This window comes from Oryctolagus cuniculus, chromosome 1 (genome assembly GCF_964237555.1).
Source record: "Oryctolagus cuniculus chromosome 1, mOryCun1.1, whole genome shotgun sequence".
Taxonomy (NCBI): Eukaryota; Metazoa; Chordata; class Mammalia; order Lagomorpha; family Leporidae; genus Oryctolagus; species Oryctolagus cuniculus.
In genome coordinates, this window is record NC_091432.1 from 83304553 (window position 1) to 83331662 (window position 27110).

General features: G+C 39.2%; 1 long non-coding RNA gene across 1 annotated transcript in view; it reads left to right on the forward strand.

Moving 5' to 3' along the window:
- Positions 1-2480: 2480 nt before the first annotated feature.
- Positions 2481-27110, forward strand: part of LOC103349739 (uncharacterized) — a 57121-nt gene continuing 32491 nt past the window's right edge. The window contains exon 1 of the long non-coding RNA XR_007921084.2: positions 2481-2616. This is a non-coding gene — a long non-coding RNA (uncharacterized lncRNA). The remainder of the gene's footprint in view (positions 2617-27110) is intronic.

Sequence of the window (27110 nt, forward strand, 5' to 3'; positions counted from 1 at the left end):
AAGGGTGATCATCCTTTTCTTTTTTCTAATCTTAGAGGGAGAGCTTTAAAATTTTCATCATCTAGTATGATGCTCACTATGGCCTTATAATATATGGCCTTTATTGTGTTGAGGTACATAACATCTCTAATTTGTTGAAATATTTTATCATGAAAGGTTGTTGAATTTTTTCATGTGTTCTTTCTGTATTTATTGAGATGATCATATGTTTTTGTCCATTGTATTAATATGATAATATATATTATATGGAGATATTCAAGATGTTCATTCCTCTCAAGATGTAGGAAGTATTCAGCAATTGTTTCTTTTTTTTTCCAAAGTACAGCTTATGGATTACAACGGCTTCCCCCCCATAATGTCCCTCCCAACCGCAACCCTCCCCTTTCCCACTCCCTCTCCCCTTCCAGTCACATCAAGATTCATTTTCGATTCTCTTTATATACAGAAGATCAGTTTAGCATACATTAAGTAAAGATTTCAACAGTTTGCTCCCACACAGAAACATAAGTGAAAAATACTGTTTGAGTACTAGTTATAGCATTAAATCTCAATGTACAGCACACTAAGGACAGAGATCCTACATGAGGAGTAAGTGCACAGTGACTCCTGTTGTTGACTTAACAAATTGACACTCTTGTTTATGGCCTCAGTAATCACCCTAGGCTCTTGTCATGAGCTGCCAAGGCTATGGAAGCCCCCTGGGTTCACCCACTCTGATCATATTCAGACAAGGCCATGGTCAAAGTGAAAGTTCTCTCCTCCCTTCGGAGAAAGGTACCTCCTTCTTTGATGACCCATTCTTTCCACTGGGATCTCACTCACGGAGATCTTTCATTTAGTTTTTTTTTTTTTTTCCCCCAGAGTGTCTTGGCTTTCCATGCCTAAAATACTCTCATGGGCTTTTCAGCCGGATCCGCATGCCTTAAGGGCTGATTCTGAGGCCAGAGTGCTGTTTAGGACATCTGCCATTCTTTGGTCTGCTGTGTATCTCACTTCCCATGTTGGATCATTCTCTCCCTTTTTTATTCTATCAGCTAGTATTTGCAGACACTATTCTTGTTTATGTGATCCCTTTGGTTCTTAGTCCTATCATTATGATCAATTGTGAACAGAAATTGATCAGCGGGACTAGTGAGATGGCATTGGTACATGCCACCTTGATGGGATTGAATTGGAATCCCCTGGTATGTTTCTAACTCTACCATTTGAGGTAAGTCAGCTTGAGCATGTCCCGAATTGCACATCTCTTCCCTCTCTATTCCCACTCTTATATTATAAGCAATTGTTTCTTTAAATAAACTTTCTCTCCCTCTCTCTTTCTCCTTCTCTATCTTTCTATCTCCCCTTCCTCCTCACCCCTCTCCCTCTCCCTCTTTCTCTGACCTCTTTCTTAGACTCCTGTAAAGCACACAATGGTTTCCTGATGGTATCTCATTAACTCTAGCGCATTTCATTATTTTTTTAATTCTCCTTTCTTTTTTCTCCTCTAATTGTATGATTCGAAATGACTGTTTTTTCAATTCTCACATTCATTTTTCTGGTTAATTGAATCTGCTGTCAAAATTCTCTATTTAACTTTTCATTTCTGTCATTAGATTCTTTAGCTCCAGAACTTCTTTTTCTAATTTCTCTTTGTTCAACTTATTTTGTTCTTGTGTTGTATCCTAATTTCATTATTTGTCTCTTTATTCTCTTGCAACTATTCAAGTTTCATTAAGACCATTATTTTTAATTTTATGTCAAGAAATTCATAAATCTCAATTTTGTTGTGCTTACTTACTGGAAAATTAATGTATTCCTTTATTTTTCATTCCTTTATTTTTCATATTCCTTGAATTTTTAGTTTTGTATCTTTGCATTTGAAGAACAATGGTTCTTTTTTTGATTGACCTCGGGAGAGAATGAGCTTTATCAGTCAGCTTGTCTAGAAATTCCTGGGGTCTCTCAGACCTTTTCTATGGATAAACTTCCTCCACTGTTTTTAATCCACAGTGTAGGGGGAAGTTTTAGGATTGATGCCTTCTCTTAATCTTAAAAAACCCAGATGGATGTTGGTTGCAAGTCACTTATTTTCCCTGACTTAATGCCCAGAACTGGTTACAATTAAGTGCCTTCCTCCAATCCAACAAAATCAAACTAGCTGTGTGTGTATGTGTGGGTGTGTGTGTGTGCACACATATATGTGTTTATATGTGATCTATAGAGGCTTGCACATGGCAGTTTTGATGTTGTGGGAGGGAGCATGCATTACTGGGGCATGCATGGTTTAGTTGGGTGGTAGAGCCACAAGTGATATACTCAGCTAGGTCCATTGATATACCCCTTGGTGGAATTATAAAGCAGTTAGTAGAAACCATGCCCTGCTTTTTGTGAACCCCACCCTTTTTCCTTATGCTTAGTTGCCTCTACACTGTTAAGTCATAATGATCTGCTCAGTGCTCTGAGTGAGGTAGAAAAAAAATAAAGAAAGTTGGCCTCTTTGAAGCAGATCACATGGCAGGGGGAGTTAGCCTCTCTCTGATCTCCTGCTTTCCCAAATGAGTGAAATTGGAGGCAGACAGGGAGCTTCCTTGCCTGTGAGCTGGGATACAATGAGAGAAGGGTGACATCAATAAGGTAAGAGTATTCTTTTTATCCTCTTCAATGTATTTATTCTCATATTTTTATCCAAAAGAACTCAGGGATCTCTTTTCTGAACTCCTAGGCTCTTGTTTGTGGACAGGTGTGAAAATAGTATTTGCAAGGTGTTGTAATGATACAGTGAGTTAAGCTGCTGCTTGGGACAACCCCAATCCACACCAGAGTGCTGGTTGAAGTCCTGGCTACTTTGCTTCCTTCTGATGTACCTGGGAGACAGCACAAGATGGACAAATTACCTACATGGAAGATTCAGATGAGTTCCAGGCTCTTGGCAGGAATTTGAGAATGCTAGTGGATGGAAGACATCTCCCACTCTCCCTCACTCTCTCTCCCTCTCTCCCTCTTTCTCTCTCCCACTTCCCCCATTCTTCTCGCACTCCTCTTTCTGTTTAATTTCAATTAAATAAATAATAGTAGAGCTTCCGTGAAGTAATGACAGCTGAAAATTCTGTCACCTTGAAGACTTTTTCAATGTTTTACATGATAAATCACATATAATTTCCACAAAGAAAAATCTGAAGGGGAAAATATTAACATACTCAACCTCTGGATGAATATATTTAGGCTCAAAGCAGTGAAGTAATTCGCCCAAAGACATTCAGCTGTTAAAGGATGGATGAGATGGGATTCAAATTGAAATCCAGGTCCTGAGCTTAAGCTCTTAAACACCATACTAAAAAGACAAGCTAATAAACTTTATAAAGCTGAAGTAAGGGCCAACAACAAAAAAGCCCACTTCTATAAATACAAAACAATTTTACAACATATGAATGGAGCTCAGTAGATGGGCTTTGCCTGGCCTGAATTACATTACCAGAAAAAAATAAAATATTTTTAGTTTATGGTTTTGTCATCTTCACATATGGATACTGTCTCCATTTCAAAGTTTTACTGAGGAATCTGAAGCGATTTATGATCAAGTTTACCTAAGTATTTATACCTCAGCTAGAATACACCACTTAAAAAAAAGAAAAAAAAATGGCTTCTAAAGACAATGACCCTCATCCCTGGGTATTCTAGAAAGGAAATTAAAATAACATTTCAATGGAAAAATTTGAATTTATAATCTTGTGTATTTCAATCTGTTCTTTTGGAGCTTGGCAGTATTACAGATTTATAGGCACCTTCTTTAAGGAAAATACTGTTGGAAATCTGACTGGATTATTTTTACATAGCCATTCTCATACTGGCCCTATTTAGAAGAGGGTAATCTTGAGGAACATTTATCTCTATTTTAGCTTAAAAACAAATCAGAATAATTTCCCTTCTCCCAGAGAAAAAGTTTTCAATGCATTTTAATAAGGCTCAAACTGTCCTCCCATGTACTTTCCCTCCAGTTTTCCAATTTTAATTGTCTCTAGATCTTGGCATCTTGATGCCATGGATAGGAACTGTGGCTCTATTCTTTCAGTCTCCCCCACCTCCTTCCTCATATGTTCACTGAAATAGGCTTAGCAGCCATCTGCATCTCTATGTGGAGGCAGGCTAAATGTCACCCTCCTGTTGGCTTGACAGAAGAGAGCTCAGTAAGACCTGCTGCTCTTGCACCCAAACTGCCATGGCCCTTGCTTTGTTGGGTTGTTTTTTTTTTTATTATCATTATTAATATTTTAGCACTTCAGTTGCATGTGCTGGAAAAGCACTTTTGTCTTGGTAGGGAGCAAAAGATAATCTCAAGTCCAGAGAGTTTCTCTCATAGATAGAGTACTGCCACTTAAATATGAATAAAGACTACAGTCTCACTAACTCTTCTCTGTTGGGGGGTTAGAGGGACTAAGAGTTCATTTTAAAATTTAAGAAAGGCAATAGAGAAAGGGGGAGACATATAGATGGAATAAAATATTGAGTACAAGAAAAGAATGGGAGGACATGATAATGGAAAAAGCTAAGATAGAGAAGGCAGAAAAGAAAGTAATAATTGTGAAGAAGGATGATGACAGAAGACAAGGATGTAGGGCCTATGCTTAGCATTGAGTTTCCAATGTTAAGTAAACATAAGTAGAAAGGAAATAGTGGTAAGAGGAGACAGGAAGGAAAGAAGAATGAAATGATGGTATCTGTCATGCCTACTATGTATCAGGCATGTGTTTGGGGCTTATGATATCCACTTCCATCCCATCTTCACCACAAGCAGACTAAGTAGGTATGAAGAGAGTTAGGCATAGAAGATTTTCAAAGTTACCTAAATTTCAAAGCTAATAGCATAATCACAAAGCAAACATTTGTTTAACACCTTTTGAGGAGATGCCATATGCTGTGCCAGTTGTTCAAATAAGAGATACACCATCCCTACTCTCCAGAACATCACCATAAATTAGAACAGATTTATTTGACAACAGGTGGAAGTCTAAACTCAGGTTGACTTCACAGAGCTCACAATCTGGAACAATCTGTACAATGGAAACTGGCCTCTTGAGTTTCAAGATCCAATTAAGAGGTAAGGTTCATTTTGGGTTGTATGGAGTTGTTCTATGTTGTTCACACTGTTAATGGAAGCTCCTTAGATGTAGAGTTTGTGTATTACCTCAAACTGGAGGGTTTATCTGAGGTGACTGTTTCCCATACTTGGGAAAGTCATTCTTGAACATATTTGGCTCACAGTATTAGACCTCATAAGACTCTCAGTCTTGTCATGTGAAAATGAAGAAATAGTTAAGAATGGCTGAATCTAAAGGAATAGGAAAGAATCAGATAGACAAGCAAAGATTGTAAATTTTTGCAAGTATTTTAGATTTTAACCTAAATATAAAAAGAAGCCATATCATATTTTAATCAGGGAAATTCTGTGACCTAATTGTGTGTTCGGAGGTGACTTAGGATGGTGGAGAGAAGGGCAGATGAACCACTAAGGAAATGAGAGACTATTTGGCAAAGCAATTTAGAAATCTAGGTAATAAAAATACATGACTGGAACTGGGCAGTAACAGTGGAGATGAAGTGAAGAGGTTCAGATTCATAACAGTGATGTGGTCAATAGGACTATCTGATCATTCAGATGTGCGGGGAGAGAACAGAAATGGAGGATGATTTTTGTTTCTAGTTTGGAAAACATAGTGGAAAATGGTGTATTTACCAAGACCTGAAAGAGTGGTTAAGAAAAGAATTTTCCATTGTTGTTGTTAAGCAGTGATTGGCATGTAGAAACAGTAATTTCCTCTTGGACTTTTTAGTTTGAAATGCATGTTAAATACACAATTGGAGAAAACTAGTGGGCAGTTAGACATGCAAGTCAAAATTTAACTGGAAAATCTGGAAAGAGGCACAAATTGTGAAGTCTTCAGCATACGCATGAATGGCGGTATAGACAGACAAAAGGGGAGACCAAGACCTAAGGCACGATGTACCCCAACATCTAATAGGCCAAAAGAGTAAAAGGAACAAGTTCAAGTTCAGAAAGGATCACTTTTTCTTGCTGAGAGGTAAGAAGAAAATTAGGAAATTTTGGTGTCAAAAAGAAAGAAAAAGAAAAGAGAGTGTTCTTCTAGGAAAGGAGTGGTCAGAGTGAGCTATATACTGCTAAGAAGTTCTGGAAAACGAGAGCAAGAGATAGCCATTAAATTGGTCCCAGATAGAGATCACTGGTGATATTGAGAGGGGCAGTTTCAGTGGAGTGCTTATTTTGGAAATATGATTAGAACAGTATGAGCAAGGAAACAAGGGAGAATTAGAAGCAAATAAAATTAAATCAGAAGATTAAAAAATCTGTAAAAGGGCTAGAGCAGGTGGACATTTTGCACAGCAGTTAAGATGCTGCTTGCAATGTCCCCGTACTCTATCATAATGCCTGGGTTCAAGTCCCAACTCTGCTCCTGACTCTGCTAATGCGCATCCAGGAGGGCAGCCATGATGGTCAAGTCTCTAACATCCACGTGAAAGACTTCGATTGAGTTCTTGGCTCCTTTCTTCAGCCCGGCCCAGCCTGTTATTCAGACACTAAGGGTGTGACCCAGCAGATGGGAGATCAGTGTCTGTCACTGTCTGTCTCTCCCTCTCTCAATTTCTCTGTCTGATTGTCAAATATATAATGCATAAAAAAGGAGCAGAGTTTAGAGATGAAACCACAATTAAGAGAGTATTTTTTTTCTCCCCTCATAGTGCAGAAGGTGTTGAATTAGGTTTCCTTGAGATGAGAATACATGTGCAAGTAATTTGTGGTGAAAGCATTCCCAGATGAGCCAGCATTGTGGTGCTGAGATTAAGCTACTGCTTACAATGTCTACCTTTCATATTGGAGCAATGGTTCAAGTCTTGGTTCGTCTGCTTCCAATCTAGCTCCCTGCTAATGTGCCTGGGAAGACAGCAGAAGACGGCCAAGTATTTGGAGCTCTGTCACCTGTGGCAGATCTGGATGCAGTTTCTAGTTTCCGGCTTTGGCCTAACATTGACTGGGCTGTTAGAGCCACTTGGGGAGTGAATCAGCAGATGGAATCTCTCTCTCTCTCTCTCTCTCTCTCTCTCTCATTCTAACTCTGCCTTTCAAATAAATGAATAAATCTTGGAAAAAGAAATAAAAGAAAGCATTCCCAGGAATACTAATAAGGGAGGGCTGGGAACAGGATGAGATGAGAGGAAATCCAACAAGGATAAGATCCTTGGAAAAGTCCTGCTGGGAGTAGCACCAGCCTGATTCCTGGAAGAAATTAAACAGTGTGAGATACTCTCACTGCTTTCCTGACCAGAGGCAGAGGGAGCTGGGCTCTCACAACCCTGCCCTCTCCCCACCCTAAAAGCATATTCTAGGTATTTCTGGATTCCTAAGAGGACTTTAGAAGAACAAAGTTCAAAGGAAACAGAGGGGGTCTCAGAAGAACACAGGATAAGGGACTGATCTCCTTTCCCAAAAGGAACTTAAGGGAAGACATGACATATTCCCTCCCAGGCCACTCTGTCCTCCTATGTAACGAAGATTTTCATTTCAAAGATATTTACTGAAGACATAGTACGTGTTTGCAATGAATTTGCACTGCCATATAGGTGGGTTTGCCGAAAGGCATGGTTTTGGGGGGTCTCGCTATACCAGGCTGTGTGATTATCTTAATGCGAATGTAATTACATGCAATCCAAAAATGAAAATTTGCAAGGATCAAAGTGCTTTAATCATGACTTTAATACACATTCACAGTTTACCTCTTTTAACCTCAAGCCCTGAGTACTTACCTGCTGTTTAGTTTTTTTGTTTTTTTTTTCTTTTTAAAAAGTGATTTTCTTCCTGCCTTTGTCCAGAAATAAAGATTTTAGAATTCAAACTCTGATGACAATTTAGTTGTTGGCATGAGAGAGATAATGGATTCCTTCTCTCCCACTGTTCTATTGATGAACGAAGAGCATAGCTAACACCCACAACTTGCAGGAAAAAGACAAGAGGATTATGCAGTCCAATTTCATACACCCCTGCTTTAAGTCACTTTGGGTGACAACAAAAACACATATTCAATCTTCAGTGTAGCCTATCCTCTTTGGTACTTAAACTGCAGAGATAAGACATAATCTGCTTTTGAAAAGCTAAACAAAATCCAAAGATAATGCAGAAACATGTACTCTCAGCAGACATCAATCTAGAACTATGTTTATCCATTCTCATTTCTGTCCTTTATAAATTGCTCATTAGCATTCACTCTGGAATACTGTGACATAAAGTTTTCTTAATCTCACTGTTTGGTACTTCCTTTCTTTTCCCTAGCCAGAACTGATGGTATATTTTAAAATTTTGTTTTCTTGAACAAAGAAACAAAGAGTGATAATACCCCCAAAAGAGTCCTAGACCACCTTGAGACCCAGCTCTATAATGTTGCTTAGTATTTAGGGTAAGAGAGTAGGCATGCTTCCTGAACAGGTGCAGATCTGCTCCCTCTGTCAGTTTCTTCAGACATTCTCAAGGTAGCCTTATGTGACTGTCTATTTCATTGCAAGGAGGTATAGCAACATCAGAGGTGTAACAGTCAGTCAAGGGTGGCGTAGAGAAAACTCTGAGCCAGCATTGGTCAAAGCTGGAACGTAAAGTCTCCTCCACCCAGCAGCATCCTGGAATTCTTTCTGTAATGCTGTGATGTACCCATACTGGCCCCAGTCCAGGAATGAGGCATGCATCGCATTGCTGCCCACTGTGCTGGCAACTGTATTCCTTTCCTAAACTGCAAAAACAAAATACCTCACAATGGCTGACTTCAACAACAGAAATTTGTTTTCTCAAAGCTCTGGAGGCTAGAAACCCAAAACTAAAATGTTGGCACTGTTTGCTCCTTAGGAGGGTTGTGAGAGCTGAGTGTCTGTGAGCTGAACATCCACTGCATACATCTCTTCTAATTTCTGTCACCTCAGGCATTCCCTGGCTTATAACAAGCAATCTCCCACGACTTCATAATATCTTCCCTCCACACGTAGCTGCTTCTATGCCCAGATTTCTCCCTTTTAGTAGGAACACTGCTCATATTGGATGAGGGCCTAACCTGTCGAGCTCCTAGAACACTGCTCATATTGGATGAGGGCCTAACCTGTCGAGCTCCTAAATTGAATCACCAGCAAAGACCTTTTCCCAAATAGGTACACATGACAGATGCTGCAAGTTAGGACTTCAACATCTTTTGGAGGTGGCACAATTCAGCCCACGACAACAACTGAGAGCTCACAGATAAAAACCCTCTGGATGCTACTGTCAGCTAAAGAGAGCCAGCTCTCCCAAGCTGCCCTTTCCTGTGTCAACTGCATCCTCCGAGTGGTCAATGAGGGAAAAAAAAGGCCTAGACTGCCAGCCCTGATTCGGAAAAATTCTGAAGGATTATCTCAGTTCCAAATCTCCCTATGATTGGCAGCGATCTCGCATGGTCTTTATTCTCTCACTTCTCCTAAGGCTGGAGGACATACCATAATAAACTTCCTGCATGCGAATACCCAGGCCAGCCTCTGGTTCCCTAGTCATACCACTTGTAGCAGTGCTTCTCTAAGCTTGTCCTGTGTAAGGTGTTGCCATGTCCTGCCCTCTGAGAGCTTCTCCAACATCAGAAATAGGATCCAGTGTAGAAAGAAAAGCTTGGCTCACACAAGACCTGCGTTTCCTGCCTCCACATTACTTGTTCTTCTCTCTCATCCCCACCAATGATCACATCCTTCTTCCTCATCAAAACTTATTCTAGAATGAATAAATAAAGACAAATTACTGTCAAAGCTGACCTTGAGCTACACATTTTATATGCAGGCTCATTTAATTCTCCCAACAATCCTATTGCCTTCGTGGCACAAGCGGAGACACAAAATTTCTAAGAGGATCAATTATCAAGGGCCTATAATTCTTGTTTTTGATAGCTCCAGCAAGATTAGGATCCAAGGGTCTTTTGCCTGAAAATTCTGTGCTCTTTCTACCACACCATTGGCTCCCAGACCTACATTATACAGGCCCAGTGAATTTTTTTGAAAGTTGGCATACACAAAGAGTTAGTAATTTTGGATTTTCGTCAGAAACATTAAAAAGTAAAAACTTCAATCTACTAACACTATCATTTCATAAGAAACGGGGCATTTAAATCCAGGAAATGTAGCAAATCTCAAAATAGAGAAACAGCACTTAAAATTAAATGAATTTAGTTTCATGGGACTTACCATATTGTCCTTCATTTTATTCATTTTGCCACAAAGCAGTGTACATTTTTAAAGATTTAAGATTTTAGAATTAATTACAATCATAAAACACAGCTTGGAAATCATCCCTAAGAGGTCTAGGTTTTATTCACACGGAAGTGTAAATGACCTTTTAGAAAAGTTATTTAGCAAAATATTTTGAGTGTTATGGAAGTTGTATCTAAGTTAATTTAGATATGATCAAACATAACTCCAGGCTACAAGGGAATGCTACATTTCAAGGAACAAAGTAAAACCAAAAGGAAATAATATTTTATAACTTAGCTATTTTCTTTCCCCAGATCCCCAAACTCTCAGAACTCAAGAGCTGGCAGGGGTCCAGTCTTCAGTCAGAAGATTTTGCTTTGACCCTATCCATTTCTATTTGAATTCCCTTTAAAAGTTACCTTCAACAATTCTTATTCCACCATGTTAACTCTGACAGAGAACAAAGGTCAGAATTCACATTGATAATGGAAAGCTTGTAAAATGCCAGATCAGAATTGGAAATGGATGTACTCTATAATGTTTGTTGCACAGGGTTTCTAATTATTGGGAGAAGTATAATGAGCTAATATATTCAGTAGTAGCAACAACTGTCTTGTGCAGGAACACTGACTTACCTTTATAAGCATTTTTTATCCAGAGGGCTCCCAAAGCACCTCAGAGATGGCATAAAGATCAGCAGCCTGCCAGTAAAAGGCGCATGCCTTCGGGTGAAAACTCTCGTGTCTGAGGTTTTATTAGTGCACAGAGCACACTGCAGTATTAACTTGGGTGAGGCTCTAATTCCCCAAGTATTACAGATTTAGAACTGACGTGAGATTTCGTTTGAAGAACAGAGTATTTTAAGAAGGCTGAGTGCAATTTTGAAGTGGCAATCATTCCTTACAGGCAGCTTGTCATCATCGAAAGAATGAAGCCTCAGGAGTTCATCAGAGCTGGGTCTGACTCCGAACTCCACTGCTTTTCCAGCGGGGTAACTGGGAACGCAGCCCACTTCCTCTTTGCAAAAGTGGGGATGATAATGGTGCCTCCTCGGGAGCTTGCTGTAAAAACGGAATGAAAGATTGCACCCAGGAAGTGATAGCTGTTGTTATTATTTTGTCTGTGGAATGGAGATAGTGTGGATTTGAAAGTGTTGTCAGATTAATAAAAATGACAGTGAGAAACGTTTAGTGAGGAGTTATGTGACAAGGAATGTGTTCAGTGCTTTACATGCATTATCTCATTGTGTCCTCACAATAAATGCAGTTTCACATATTTAGAAATCGGGTCATAAGAGAGAAAATTACTTAGCCAGGGTAGCTGCACAGTTAGCAAGTGCATAGTGTTTAAGTGCATGGATAGGACCAAACAAATGATATTTAGTTAATGTCATTAGAGAATGTCTTGGAATGCCTTCATCTTTCATTGCTTTTTCCAAGCTGCCCTACTGCTGAACAATCCTATCAGCTCTCACTGCCAGTAAAAAAGCCATATGACCACAAGGTTCGCCTTAAACTTCTTCCCACTTATCTTTCCAACTTGATCTTTTCCCTTCGTTCCAAGCAGAAGGGTCTACACATTGTTGCCAAGCATGAGATAAATATTATCTCTACATCTATGGTAGAAAAAAAAGAGCATTGCACACATTGCACAACTTGGAGCAATCTAATGCCTATTATCATTTCAAATTCTAGGATTGATATCACCTCCAACTTCTGGACAGCTCCTGTTGGCCTATTATCTAGGTCCTGCTTCCAAAGCTTGATATCCCCAGCAGACTATGCTGGACTCTCAGCACTTGCTGGCAATTCTGTGTGCGTCTAAATGTCTTCAAATAAATTCTCTTTTGCCCAAGTGGTCAAGAGCATTTATGTTGATTTTAATTATACAGCGCATGGCTTACTTGGTTAATTCTCCGCCTGTGGTGCCGGCATCCCATATGGGCGCCGGGTTCTAGTCCTAGTTGCTCCTCTTCCAGTCCAGCTCTCTGCTGTAGCCTGGGAAGGCAGTGGAGGATGGCCCAAGTGCTTGGGCCCTGCACCCACATGGGAGACCAGGAGGAAGCACCTGGCTCCTGGCTTCGGATCGTCGCAGCACTGACCATGGAGGCCATTTGGGGGATGAACCAATGGAAGGAAAACCTTTCTCTCTGTCTCTCTCTCTCACTGTCTATAACTCTACCTGTCATATATATATATGTATATATACATACATATATATACATATATAGATATATAGATATATAGATATACAACTCTAACTCAAACACAATTTTCCCTTCAGCCTTTACTCTCCCTTCCTTTCCTTGGACACTTTCACTCTTCACACCCTCTAAATTTTCCCCAATTAAATTGTAAGATCTTTTAAAGCAGAGATCATGTATTATAATTTTTACATGCCTCTCCAAAGGCCTGGGATAGTTTCTTGAATAAAACATATGTGATTTGGGGCCTGGGATAGTTTCTTGAATAAAACATATGTGATTTGGGGCCAGTGCCGTGGCTCACTTGGTTAATCCTCCCCCTGTGCTGCTGGCATCCTATATGGGTGCCGGGTTCTAGTCCCGGTTGCTCCTCTTCCAGTCCTGCTCTCTGTTGTGGTCCAGGAGTGCAGTAGAGGATGGCCCAAGTGCTTGGGCCCCTGCACCCGCATGGGAGACCAGGAGGAAGCTCCTGGCTCCTGGCTTCAGATCGACGTAGTTCCAGCCATAGCTGCCACTTGGGGAGTGAACCAATGGAAGGAAGACCTTTCTCTCTCTCTCTCTCTCTCTCTCTCACTGTCTAACTCTGTCAAATAAATTAAAAAAAAATATATGTGATTTGGTTGGGTAATTCACTACCCCCAGGGGTTCAAGGTCACCTTTCTGGCCTCAGTATAAATTGTCCCTAACATCCTGACATCAAACTAGTTCTGGAATTTTCCAAATCATTAGTAAACTTTTACCAAATGAAACTAAACTGTGATGGACAGGAAGCATCCCTGTCTGTAACATTTCCCTGATGCTGTTGCTTATTAAAGATTGCAGCCCTATGAACATCTGCTTAACCACAAAAAAACAAATTACTACAGATTAACTTGATTTCTGATCTTCCTCAATAAAAATTTTAGACTCCAGTACTCATCAAAGCATTTTTAAGTCCCACACTGCCACTGCAGAACACAAACTCACCCCTTTTCCTATGCTCAGGTGGTGATGGTTGGGCTTGAGTCACAGGCCCTCTCTGCAGCTCACCAGCCTCCATTCAGTGCCATGCTCATTATACAAAGTATGTACTCTTGGGTACCAATGCTGATTTTTATGAGTGGAAAGAATGTTGATAAACCAAGTGAATTTACTATGAATCCTATGAATCTTGCCTTTCTAATTACCATATGAAAAACACACCAAAATCATATTACAAAAATATTTTTAATCTTCCTTTTGCAATTTCATATTACTTTAAAAGTAATTTCACATATACTTTAGAAGTATCTATTTCTACAGAAAGAGATTTCAGAACACCTGGTACAAGGATTTGAATCTAAGCTATTGAATTTTGATCCTGTTTGTATAGCTCAAATCCTCAGACCTTTCTCCAGAGAGTTTGGAACATATACCAAGTAGGTACAAACATAATAAGTGTAACTCAGTCTTGGACAAAAATTTTGAAAATGTTCAGTAAATTTTAGTGTAATAAAAATATCTTTCCTTCTTAATTCTTGTCTCTTCACTCTTTAGTCCCTGGGAACTTTAAAAATGGGGGTGTACATATATGCAAATACTGATAACCTTCAAGATTGGACTTAAGGATTGACAAGGAAAATTGTGCTCAAACCTGAAGCAATCTCAGTGATGGTTTTTCCTTGCAGGTAACATTTCTTCTTTGATATTGTAAAAGAATTCATCTCGGGGTTACATTAAGAATAAACAAATTATCTTCTAGAGATCTTAATGCTAGAACTCAGACAGTGAGTGACACAATTTAGATTTCATATGAAGTCTGTCTCCATCAAGAATTCCTTAGACAACCAAGTACTACTTTTAGAGCTCTTATTCTCTCCAGCACAATTGAAAGTGTCATATGCACAAAAAAGCCAAAGTTTAATCATAAGAAAACAATGTGACGATGTCTTGCCTTCCTTCTTTATCTGACTACTTCACTGCTTATTACTATTATTATTTATAATAAGCATTCTGTACCAGTAAAACATTCACAGAACTCTTTATCTATAAGCTGCTTCTCAACCCTTGCATGAGAGGAATCCATTATATACCTATTTTATTAACAGTAAAACAAAGACTGAGGCTTAATATAACTTGCTACTTCTAAAATTCTTTCATTTAACAGAAAGAAATTAGAATCAATATTTTTTGCCACACATTAACACCCTGAAATACAAGATACAACATGCGCATGAAAAATCCACCAATTTATTGAGGTTATGTTGTTGACAAATAACCTCAAAGATGCTTCCCTGAGTCTACAGCTTTTTCTCTTCAATTTTATCAAGGAGAACAAATGTTAACATTGTACCTAGCCTTATCTTAAGCCTCTCTGAACAATTGCTTGAAAATGCTGCTTTTAATTGTGAAATTTAAAGTCATTTGTGACAGAAACCTTGTTTTATTCAGAACGATGGAGCAGTCTAGCTGTGAAACCAACTCAGCTGTCAATATATCACTCATCACAATACAGAAAACACACAGTGTCTCTGGCAGCTCAGTAATGCATGGGTGCAATTCCAAAATAAGACATTTATCAATTGCTTGTTCCTAAAACCCAAAATGCTAAAAGCAGAACTACAAGGTATTTTCAAATGTTTGTGGAAAATGTCTATCATGAAAAAACTTTGCATGATTTTCAAAAATTTCCTACCAAAATAAATGTATCTTTTGATTTCATTTTCTAAAGACTTCTTGACATATCCTGGTGCTGGGTGATTCTACCCCTTAAAAATAAAAAAATTTTAAAAATGGTGTTAGCTCATCATTTCTTTAAACACAAACAGTTGAAAGAGAGAGAAGAAAAGAAGAAAGACAGGTGTGGCTTTGGATATCTGTTGCACACCCAGTGCCAGTGATCACCTTCCTCCTGCAAGAGATTATGTACCTAAGCATCTAACATAGCGTGTGGCTTGCAGACAGTAATCAGTAGGCGATAAAGCATTAACAGAAAGAGGAAGGGGCAGTACTGTGGTACAGCAGATTAAGCCCTGGTTTATGACAGCAGCGTCCCATATCAGAGCAGCAGTTCAAGTCGCAGCTACCCCAGTTCTGATCCACCTCCCTGCTAATGCGTCTGGAAAAGCAGCATAACAGCTTCTGCTGGGGCCTACTTAGGCCCTTGCCACCCAAGTGAGAGACCAGTATGGAATTCTTGGCTCCTGGCTTCAGCCTCAGCCAGATCTGGATGTTATGGCCATTTGGGGAGTGAACTAATAGAATGGAAATTTATTCCCTCTCTCTCTCTCTCTCTCTCCCCCTCTCTCCATTGCTCCCTTCCTCTGTCTTACTGCCTTTCAGATAAATAATTCTTTTAAAAGATGAAAAAGTCAATGAATTTCTCCTCTAATTGGCATTTGACTGGTGTAAATGCAATAGGCATTTTTTTTTCTTCTTGTCCTCTAAGTGTTTATTTCTAGAAGACTTGCTGTGCTGACTGAGTTATAGTAAGGCCCTCTGTTGTCTCTAATTTACCCATATGCTTTAAACCATGTAAGCAATATATTATATAGTTTTTTAAAGACAGAAAAGAGTCATTTTTGGAATTGTGATGGAAGTAGAGAATCATGTCAGCTCACAACCTTATGTTCCTCGTCCTATTCCCAATGTAGAAGAACAAGGCTACCCAATAGCCACTGTCCACCAAGAAACTCCTGCAGAAGATCCAGTGATCAGCCATAGGGATGGCCCTGCCTGGATGCTTGCTACATGGTAGCCCTGTAAGATTTCCTGGCAAGCATACAGGACTTCAGAGTAGACACAACTTACAGCAGGTGCAGCCTTTGATGACTCCACTGGCTTTTCCAGTGGTGGGAGAAACAGAGTTGTACTGATGGGTATCAAGGGATCACTCTGACTAATAAATGTAGTGACAACTGTGGGCATTAGTGCCACACTGACCGGCCTTTAGGAAGGACTCAGACCTTCACAGTGGGCTCGGTCACCATTTCCTAAGTTTGCTGGCCGCTCCTTGCTGCAGCTAGTCCCTTGGACACAGGAGCTTTTCCTTATTGTTGTCTCCCCTGAAACCTAGGAAAAAGGGCTAAGAGCTTAATAGCTTTTCCTATACTCAACTAGAGAAATATAGTAAACTATAACAATCTTCTGCTTGAGTAATATTGACCAATGTAAAGAAACCTGGTTTTTTCTTCTATTCTTTTCATGTCAAGGCACATCCATTAAATGGCCCTAATTTTGGCCTTTATGACTTCCATTATTCTTTACTTCTAATTAAGATCAAAATGATCCTTTGTAGGAATATTCTTGATATACAGACTGGCATATACATTACTTTTTCTGATCCTTTAGTTTAAATAATTGCAAATAGAACATTAATATTAGACATATATAGCATTTTTCCATTCAGTTAATAATGAGCAGTTTTGTAAATGCCAGTGATTAGCAAGGCAGAGCTGCCTACTGCGCTTAAGGAGACAAAAATCTGTCTTCAGGATATTAAAAGGATTCAATGCTTTTGCCAACCTAAATTCTTCTAAAAGGAGAAAGCGTCACAACCAGTAGGAATTCAGCAGTGTTTAACTGATGGTGAAGAATCATCAGTCCCTCATGGAACTGACCCAGTATTCCAGAAATGTCACTATAAGTGCAGACTCCTTTTTAAGCTTCTCTTATCAAAGTGAAACTTCACCTCAGCATATTGGCTGCAATGTGCACACAGGTCCCTTACCTAAAAGTGTAGACACGCACCTTGCAGCACGCTGAAGACACAAATCCTGGCATTGTTTCAGCTGCACATTTCAATGTGGCATTATAGTTCCATACAGGGGGAGAAACAAAAAACTCTTGATTGTACCAGAGACCACCAAAAGCCTACAAATCATGAACAATTGATCATGTTCCACATTGATCCCAAGACTCGAAGTTACTTAAAGAAAAAGCAAGGGCCTTCATTGTGCTCCATGTGGGGACTCAGCAGTCTCAGGTCCCAGGTGTCTCAGGCTTAGATGTCTACAGTAGCTTCAATTAGAAATTGCCCTAGGCTTCCAAAAGGACTCCATGAGTTGAAATCAGCTGAAGCCCAACTCTCCAGTTTGTCACCTAGAGTAGGCCTATTGCTGTGCTCAAATGCTCCCATAGCTCTTATCTTCTTAATGCACATTCCCTCTATGCTTCAGGAACTTTACGCATGGTGGGATTTTCCTAGACAGACAGACAGACAGACACACACACACACACACATACACACATGTGCACACACCCATGCATGCACATGCACATGCTTGCACACAGACACACATATACACTTTATCACCAGGGAAATTCTTAATTATCCTGAAAAGCATGTACCAAATTTTGATTCCTCTATATCAAAATCTCAGGGACAGCATGCCCCTGTACAGTATTCACTTTTCCAATTAGAAATTCCGCATGCTATATTGTAATGTGACCCTCTCCACATACATAAAGGTTCTCCAGCTAGACAGTAAAATCCTCAAGGCAGGAAGTGGAGCCTATTTACCTTTTATCCTTAAAGCCTCACAAGGTGCTTAGAGCTCAGCAAGTATGTATGAAATATTGAATGAATAAATGCATGAGTGAAAAAAGCAAAACTCTCCCATTCAAGATTATTTCATAGCCCTGTGACCCCAATGGTTATCTATCCAGACAACCATTTTCTTTTTTGGGGGGCGGGGGACTTTTTTTTTTTGACAGGCAGAGTTAGACAATGAGAGAGAGAGAGACAGAGAGAAAGGTCTTCCTTCCATTGGTTCACCCCCTAAATGGCCGTTATGGCCGGCGCGCTGCGCTGATCCAAAGCCAGGAGCCAGGTGCTTCCTCCTGGTCTCCCATGCGAGTGCAGGGCCCAAACACTTGGGCCATCCTCCACTGCTTTCCCGGGCCACAGCAGAGAGCTGGACTGGAAGAGGAGCAACTGGGACTAGAACCTGGGGTACTAGCGCCGCAGGTGGCGGATTAGCCTAGTGAGCCACGGCGCCGGCCCCAGACAACCATTTTCAAGTAGAACTACATTCACTTTAGATCTGGAGCTAATCTTGAGAACATCAGACTCTGTGAGACTTTGAGATGTCAGCCTTAAGTTTTTAAAATTATAGCTAAATATAAATTAATAGAGATATGGATGTGGATATAAAAATAGATACAGATCTAGGTATGGATATGGATATGATATAGATATTCCAAGAAGCTCTGGAGGGTTTGGGAGAGTCTGAAATTCAAGGAAAAGAAATGTTCCATCTCTGGCACAATCTCAAGGACCGAGGGCTGAGACTTCTTAATGAAGTGCTAACAAAGCGTTAGCTTAAGACCAGAATGTTGTTAATTTGCACACTTCTTGGTTAATAATGTTAAAATGGGATTTCACAGATGCTAAATCTTGTTCATTTTATGGAGCTAAAATGCCTGTTAATGTTATGGATTCTGTCTCTTAGTACAGAATAGTCTAGTAAATTAAAACATTCATTTCCTTACTGCAAAATGGTTATAATTCTAAATTTCAAACAATACATTACTTAATTGTTTTCAGAAACTTAAAGACTCGATGGCCTAGAATTTCAGAGACAACATCTTTTTCCTAAGACTTTGAGATTTTTTAAACTGAAGAAAAAATTAATAACCAATAGGCCCAAAGTAACCACAGAAGCATCAGAGGAAAGGCATTAAGTGGCTCTGGTCAGATTGCATCACTGTATTTTGGAAGAGTAATTACCTTCTGAGGTATACTCCATCAGTAAAGTTATTTGCATAGTAAGTACACATAAGGTAATTGCCGTTTGACTTCCTCAACATTTTCCAGAAGATGTTCTCTTGTTCCATGTCCACACCGCTTATCTTAGTTTAAATTTTTATCTTGTCTCTTCTGGAGCACTCCCACGCTCTGTAACTTCACTATTTTCTCTTTCGAATCCATTCTCCAATCTGTTATCGGTGATTTATCTAAAATCCAAACATATTTCCTGATGTGAAGCCATCCAATGATGGCTTATAGGACACATTACTTATAGGACAGGTTCATATTCCTTAATATGACAATAAAGAAGTGACCCTGTTTATCTTTCAGTCTCATCTCCAATGATTCCATGTATTATTTTTATTTTTTCAAAGGCTGATTTAACACCCAAATTCCACATGGGTGCTGGTTGAAGTCTGGCTGCTCTACTTCCAACCTCGCTCCCTGCTAATATGCCTGAGAAAGCAGAGGAAGGTGGCCCAAGTTCATAGGCCCCGAACTCACATGAGAGACCTGAAAGAAGCTCCTTGCTCTTGGCTTACAGTCAGCCCTACTGCAGCCGTTGGGGCCATTTGGGAGGTGAACCAGCAGATGAAAGATTCTCTCTCTCCCTCCCCCCCACCCCATTTCTCTCTCTCTCCTTGTCTCTGTCTCTCTTTCCATAACTCTGGCTTTCAAATAAAATAAGATTTGTTTATTATTTATTTGAAAGGCAGAGTGAGCGGGAGGGGGGGAGGCGAAAAGAGAGAAAGATTAATCTTCCATCTGCTGGTTCATTTCCCAATTGACTGTAACAGCCAGGACTAGGCCAGGCTGAAGCCAGGATCTTGAAACTCCATCCTGTCTTTTAGTATGGATGCCAGGGGCCCAAGCACCTGTGCCATCATCTGCTACTTTCCCAGGTGCATTAGAGGGAGCTGGATTGGAAGCAGAGCAGTCAGGACTCAAACTAGCATGCCAGTATGATATGCCAGCACTGCAAATGGCTGTTTAACCCACTGTACCACAATGCCAGAGCTGTTGTTTGTCCACCAAACACTGAGCTCTATGAAGGCATGAGCTGTTTTATTTATCCTCCAACCTAACACATTGCCTGGCAGATAGTTAAATGAGTGAAAGAATGGAGACATTATCAATCACTCGTTACTACTCTTAAGAAAAGAATGTATTCAATTCTTAGGCCACAGTGGCTGGCTGAAGTTCTACCACCTGCTTTTGTGTCATTCTTCTCTCCACTGTTCATTTATTTCATAATTATTTCATAATTATGCTTTCCTCTTCCCTTGTCTTAGAGTTTATAAAACTAATTCCAGAAATTAATGACTTAAAGATGGTTTTCATTACTTTTGTTTTTACAGCTCTAAACACTTAATTTTCTACTGGATATAGCAATTCAAGATTATAAGGCTGAGGGCCAGTGTTGTGGCATAGTGGGTTAAGCCACCACTTGTGACACTGACACCCCATATCAGAGTGCTGGTTCAAATTTCAGCTGCTCTGTTTCCAATTCAGCTTCCTGATAATGTTGTTGGGAAGGCAGAAGAAGGCAGCTCAAGTACATGGTTCCCAAGCCACTGATGTGGGAGATCAAGATAGAGTTTCTAGCTCCTGCCTTTGGACTAGCCCTTGCCCAGCTATTGAACTAGAAAATAGAAGATATCTCTCTCTCTTTCTATGCCTCTCTTCCCCCCCCCACACACACACCCTTCTCCTGCTTTTACAAATAAATAAATATTGAAAGAGATGGAAAAGGATAATAAACACACTCTGCCTTCACCTTCCTAGTATACTTTCTAACTTAAATATTACCTGAACGATGTCCCCAACTGAGCAGAAATAATTGCCCCATGCATGAATTTTGGCATTATACTAATGTACAAGGACCTGAAATACAGCAGTGAATAGTGTATTATCTTATTTTCATTGGAACATGTGAAAATAGTTGTAATTCAGTTGTGCACCAGAGTTAGTTTTAGAGCTGGAGTCTCAAAGACAGGGAGTTCAGGTGAACAACTGATCTCCACCAGCAGTCAGTACCCACATTGCTGTAACACTGCACCGCCTGCTCTGCCTTATGCCCAACAGAGGAAGGCCCATCAGTGTCCTGGAAATGATCAGTAGATGTGTTTAAGCTCTTCAACCACAAAACAAAAAAGCAAACTGCTGGCACTGCCTTCACAGAATAGCCTGTTAGGAGGACCTGCAATTCTCAGGATAGAATTTCAGATGACTCAAGTGAGAGGCACCTCCTCAAATTCCTGACTGTGCTCCTTTAGAAGAGAAAATGATCAAGCCCTGGCTCAACTTTGATTCATAGATCAGAACAGCAGTTCCCTTAAGATTCATGAAAGTGTTGACAACTAAGCCACTGCTTGGAAAAGACCAAGGTAACCAGCGCCGCAGCTCACTAGGCTAATCCTCCGCTTGCAGCGCCAGTACCCCGGGTTCTAGTCCCAGTTGGGGCACTGGATTCTGTCCCAATTGCTCCTGTTCCAGTCCTTCTCTTTGCTATGGCCCGGGAAGGCAGTGGAGGATGGCCTGGCTCCTGGCTTTGGATCGGCGCGGTGCACCGGCCGCAGCACACCGGCCGCAGTGGCCATTGTGGGGTGAACCAACAGAAAAAAAGGAAGACCTTTCTCTCTGTCTCTCTCTCATTGTTCACTCTGCCTGTCAAAAAAAAAAAAAAAAAAGGTAAATTTCTTAAGTCTGTTAACCAACTAGTTAACCTAATCCTGAAGAAACTTGGGACAGATACATGAAGTTCTTTCATGTATTTACACATTTATTCACTTAATAGATATTTATGAAAAGACCTCAGAGTATGAGGAAATGAGGTAGAAAATGGGGAGACAATTACTAATAAGACAAAGCCTCTACCCTCAAAGGTCTACCACTTACCAGTTCAAGCAATAGAATATTCCAAGTGCACAGGATGCCGTGTGACTCTAGGAATGGAAAATAACCCACGCCTGGGGTATCATAAAAGCTTCTCTGTCAAGGTAATCTCTACATTCAATCTTGAATGAATAAGAGAAGGATTTATGGACTGACTTCCATTTGCCCTTGCAATGTCCAAATGTCTCAAATCTCCTTTGATACCCCTGTGTATCCATTATGCTGAAATGCGGGGGATCTTCTCCTGAAACAAAGGGAGACAATTTGCAGAAGCAGAGAATGGGGTTCTCTCTCTGTGCTAAATGAATACCAGTCCCAGTTGTATTGGTTACAGAGTAGATAAAAATATGGAAATGCTTTATTATTGTAAAATTATTAATGAATATGTTCTTCATACAAACCACACTCCTCTTTATCTAAACTTGTGAGGCACAAAAATATCTGTCTTAATCATGGAAATCTTTACCTATATTTGCCTAATTGAATGAGCCAGTAACAATGAGGACAAAATTATATATTTATAACTTTACCAACTGTATTGATTTAACCAACTTTATTGGTTCTGAAATGAAGAGTTGTTAGATACATTATGTTTTTCTATAGAAAGACTTTAATATTATTTCTTATTTTTAACCACAGCTTAATAATCATACATATGAATTTAAAAATACTTTAGTGAACAGTTGTCATTGTTAACAGTACAAAATCTCCTATAATGTACTATCAATATTTTCTTTTTGTGATGGGCCCTTAAATTGTTGAAATTAAATAGTTATCAATATTGTTGTCTTGTGGTTAAAATGCCACCTGGGTTGCCTGCATCCGATATTGGAGTGCCTGGATTCAAGTATTGACTCTGCTCTTGATTCCAGTTTCCTGTTAATGCACACCTTGGAAATAACTTGGTGATGGTCCAAGTAGTTGTGTCCCTGATACTGAAGTATAGAGACCCAGATAGAATTCTCAGCTCCTGGCTTCAGCCCGGTTCAGCCCTGGTGCTGTGGACATTTTCAGAGTAAACCAGCAAATGGGAAGTCTCTCTCTCTCTCTCCTTTCCTCTCTTCCCATCTCCTCCTGGCTCTCAATAACAGTAAATAAGTTTTTAAATCTGTCAAAAGAATCACATATATGGTATTGGGGTAAGTTTCATTTTTCAATTTGAACATTTCAGAACTTGGACTCTTTTTTTGTAGTAATGAAAACCGTAATAAAGATGGAGGCCATGACACCAAATTTTAATTCTACTATAGGATTCAAAAGAATATAACATATTTCCCATTTCTGGAAAGTTTTTTTGTTACAGAAGACAGATAATTATAAAGAAATATTATATGAACTAAGATTCCAGGTGTAACATTGCATTTAAAACTAAGCCCATATGTTATTACCATAATCTCCCTTTTCCATGGGTATCAGAAATATTGTATATGAGAGCTGTAACACCATCAGCAAAAGAAAACATAAAAATAAATGAGCAGATAATTATGCTGACACCAGTTTAATCTCTCCATTAAAGGACACCCTCACTGGCATATTTCCAGTTATGAGTCAAGTAAGCGAATAAGGTGATTGCCTTTAAATTTCTGAAGTATTTTCTGTGTGCTAAATCTTAGAATTATGAATTCTTCAAAGAAGAATCATAAAAAAGGCATGGGACCATCTACAAGAGTAACACAAGTAATATGAAATAGATTTAAAAGAAATCAGGTACTCTCTATATGACCAGGCCATGGTCTCGGAAAACATAGGTTGACATCAGAGCAACTAGCTGAATGTGAAAATAAAATATTATTTATGGAAATACACAAATTTTCATAGCATGCAGTGGGATTGTCAGCAATTTAATCCGTAATTGATAGAACAGAAATAAATGGCAGAAGCAATAACCTAAGGTAAGATCATGTGATTAGATTATTTTACCAGCCTAGTCAATGCATACAACTTATTGTAAACCACTGGGATCCAGGAAATCAGTAGATGAGAGTTCTAGTGATGCCTTTAGTATTAGCTGCAACCTTCAGAAACATACTTCATGTCTGCAACATGAAGATGACACTTGCCTTTGGGCACCATAAGGCATTTAAGGGTGCAGCCAAGGACTTCTTGCAAGCACTTGAGAAAAGTCAGAGTTCTTTCATTAGGGAAAGAACAACTTTACCAAAAGATACTACTACTTCCCAAGCTCCTACTAAAATGGGTTGGTCTTCTGATTCATCTTTGTTGTGAACACTCTTAACTTGCATAGCAAATGATGACTGCCTACCTCATGTCTTATGCCTAAAACATATGGAATGGCTGCACCCAGGGCAGTTGCAAGAGAGTTCCATTATGAATTGTTTGTGATGTAGCACCTGCCAGGGACTACTTTAGGATATTAAGACATTAGATGCTTGAAAAGAACAGTCTAATGAGGATGTTAAAATATTCATCTTTCTAGATTATAACACTTTAAGTTAAATCTTCAGGAAGCAACATACCTGAATCAAATTAACACAGTTCTCCATATAAATGCCTTCACTGATTGATGATATGAGGTTTTACCCTGAGCCTTTACAAAGAGTCGATATGAAAACTGTCTCATCAGTATTTCTGCTGTTTTTTGTGAAACTGTTGTCAGGTTGTGTCCATCATGCTGGCAAATATTGGTTTTTTTAAAGGAGTCCACAGAAAATCACTTCACTTCATTCCAAGAAAAGGATTGATTCGGTCTACAAACTGTATGCTTTCTTTTATCTGCAGTGAACACAATTTAATGTTAACATTAATTTAATTAGCTTTCCCTTTCACCTTAGATAGCAGGAAACTAGGAACTAGATTCACATACTCCTTAGAAATTAACTCGCCTTAGGTTATGGTACTATGTTCATAGTGGGGGTTATTTTATTTCCACATAGTTTCTACTATTACAATCATCAAAATCCATTTTGTCTGTTTAATGTAGAAGCTGCTTTCTATTTTTTCCAAATTCTATAGGAATATAAATGAGGACAAGCAGAAAAGGAAACAAAATTCATTAACCATTTACTTTGCACAGGTAGTTTACATATATAGCCTTAGGGATTTAGATAACATGATGTCTTGGTTTAAATGAAATTCAGGCACATCAAGTGTATTTCAACTAATTCTTTCTGTTTTTGTCCAAGGTACATGCTTCCATTTAAGGTATAATGTATAACTATCATACAGGACTTCTTAACTGTTATAATCTTGTTATGAGCTTGATTATAAAGTTAACTGAATAATTAACTTAGTACCTATTCCCCTTTGCGGTATTGTGAAAAAATAAAACTAAGGAAATGAAAGCACTTTGAAAAATTGTAAAATGGTTTACAAATATGAGGTGTTTGATTATCTGTTGTTCTCCTATACTTCCAGTTGCAAGGTTTGAATCATTATATGAAAACTTGATGGTACAATGTAAATATGAAATTCTAAATCTTGAATGTTCCACTATTCACTCTATTAGTACTCTCAACAATGACTTTCAACCAACTGGAAAGCCAAACCCAGTTTAGATAAAAGTCCTTGGATGTGAAATATTTTATATGAGTTCATCCAAAAATGACCTTCTAAAATAAACTTCAGTTCATAAAATTTCTGTTCTGGTAAATAAATTATTCCTACAGCACATATATAGTACCTTCCTGCAAGCCAACTGAAGCCATTCACCTGGAAATCCTACAATGGTCCTCTGACCCACAAACAGATATATTCTCCATGTGTGTGTCAAAAAAAAAAAAAAAAAAGCGGGCTAAAGAAACTTCCTTTCCTGTGTCCTGAGAAACCACCTCTGACTTGATGAAATGATCAACCTTCTCTAAACACAGACAAGAATTGTCTCTTTACTCTTTATCCCAGCCCAAATCCTCAGCCAATATTAAATGCAACCTCATCAGACTTGATTCTATTTCATTAATAAGTTTTATTCCCTGCTCTCATTCCAGTTCTTTATCCTTCCAGAAAATGACTTTTGCTATTGGAACTCTTGATGCTAATTATGTTTCTCACTTGGTGTGTGAGTCCTAGTTCCCTTAGCTTGTCAGCAAGAAAATATTTGAAAATATACTGCCTTTAAAAGCCTGAGAATTCTTCCAAGCCTCAACTACAAGCATCATACAATGAAAACATCACTATATTGAAAAGATGTTGATGCTGTTAACTATTAAAAAGACAAACAACTCAGGAAGCAGACTGCAGGACTGGGTGCTATTTAAATAAAGCCTCATTCTTTCAGGAAAATACTACAGAAACTGTTGACTGAATATTTTTTCTATCCTATTTTTAGCTTAATGAATTGCAATAATATCCTCATCTAACCTTTGAACATATTTTATCATTACTGGTTGTAGGAATGAGGGTTTTTTCTAATCTCATTTTTCTATATATTACCAGGGGTCCTTGGGCAGTATCTAAATCATGTGGTTAGAAATGTCACGTAGGCTTCTGGTGCCATATAAGTCATAAATCAAATGAAATAATAACAACACATGGCTTTTGGAACCAGGATAACAGTACTTTTCCAGTGAGTCACAGGGTTAGAGTAGTGGCAGAAAGAAACGTTTAGACTACAAAGATGAGAAGGGCCATCACTTTCTGAGAGGAGTAGCACTGAACTACAGACCAACTGAGTGTCAGTCCAGGAAGTGTGGTGACTCCTTCAAAGCCATGGGGAACACAGAAAAAGTAGCCAATGAGCAAAGAAGCTGGTGAGTGTGCTTGTCAGGTTCCCTGGAATTGGAGCCTAAGGCAGAGATCAGGGATGTAATTGGTGACAGAGGGAGGGGAGCAGAACATCAAATAGAGAACCCAGAAAGGACTTGGTTCTGGTGAAAGCCATCCTTGGCCTGATGCTTTCCAGATAAGTGAGGCTCTAGAAAAGCAGTCAACACACTTTGTGTGTGTGTAAGGGCTTGCACCTCTGCCATGGCAGCATGAAAACAGTTAATAGACAATCAAATAAATTAGCCTGGCTCTGCTCCAAAACAAAAACAGTGTGCTTAGTTTGATGATTTTCTGACTCCTTCTCCAGAGTGCAAATCACATCCCAGAGTTTCCACCTCCCTC